Source organism: Cetorhinus maximus, unplaced genomic scaffold, assembly GCF_964194155.1.
Source record: "Cetorhinus maximus unplaced genomic scaffold, sCetMax3.hap1.1 HAP1_SCAFFOLD_1388, whole genome shotgun sequence".
NCBI classification, from domain to species: Eukaryota; Metazoa; Chordata; class Chondrichthyes; order Lamniformes; family Cetorhinidae; genus Cetorhinus; species Cetorhinus maximus.
In genome coordinates, this window is record NW_027597329.1 from 1 (window position 1) to 1103 (window position 1103).

Sequence of the window (1103 nt, forward strand, 5' to 3'; positions counted from 1 at the left end):
GCATCTCTCTCCAGACTTTCTTTGCAAAGGCACAATCCACAAGGAGGTGAACAACGGTCTCTTCCCCACCACAGCCACCTCGAGGGCATCGTGCAGAGGGGGTGAGACTCCTGGCGTGTAGGAAGGATCTGACGGGGAGGGCCTTTCTCACCACCAGCCAAGCTACGTCTTGGTGCTTGTTGGAAAGTTCTGGCGATGAGGCATTCTGCCAAATGACTTTGACAGTCTGCTCGGGGAACCATCCCACAGGGTCCACCCTCTCCTTATCCCTCAGGGCCTCTAGGACGTTACGTGCTGACCACTGCCTGATGGACTTGTGGTCAAAGGTGTTTTTCTGCATCAATTTTTCCACCAGGGACAGGTGGTACGGCACGGTCCAACTACTTGGAGCGTTCCGCGGTAAAATAACGCAAACTAGCAGCAAGTTTGTACAATAATGAGTGAAAATAACATTTAAACTCTTTTGAGTTATCAACAGTCACAGATTGCAACTCTTTCGAGTACAATCACAGTTCTTGGTTTTCTGGGAGTGGGACGTGAACCCACAACCCTCTGATTCAAAGGCGAGGGTGCTATGAACTGAGCCACAGCTGACTGATAAGAACAGATACTACACTTGATCTTAGCCAAAAGGCCGAGAAGCGATGCCGGCGCCGCCCTTGACTTCCCCGAGTGCCATCTGCCTTCCCTCCTTTAAAGCAGACTGACAGCGTTCAAAGACTTATGTATATATATATCTAAGCACTGACGGTTTCACTGTTGGCATATTTGTCCCGGGATTTCTAATTGGAAAAGTTGCCTTTGTTCTCTCTCTTTCAGTGAGACTGCATCAGAGTTATGTAGATCGGCAGTATTCCACCAATCAGATGGGAGAGGGTTGTGCCTATCCACATGGACGTCAGTGTCAGAGGCTGCTGTGGAAGAAGCTTTTGAAAGCAGTTGCGTGTCTTGCAGGGCGTGAGTGACAATGCAGCAAGCAAGTGTGCAGAGCTGCACACATAGAGTCCTAGATTGGTTAGAGCAGAAAAGGAGGCCATTCGGCCTGTCGTGTCTGTGCTAGCTCTTTGCAAGAGCAACTCCCCTAGTGCCACTCACCTGCCTTT

The 1103-nt window shown here is 50.0% G+C and overlaps 1 pseudogene; it reads right to left on the bottom strand.

Moving 5' to 3' along the window:
* Positions 1-436: 436 nt before the first annotated feature.
* Positions 437-646, bottom strand: LOC144676146 (U2 spliceosomal RNA; annotated as a pseudogene).
* Between the last annotated feature and the right edge of the window lie 457 nt (positions 647-1103).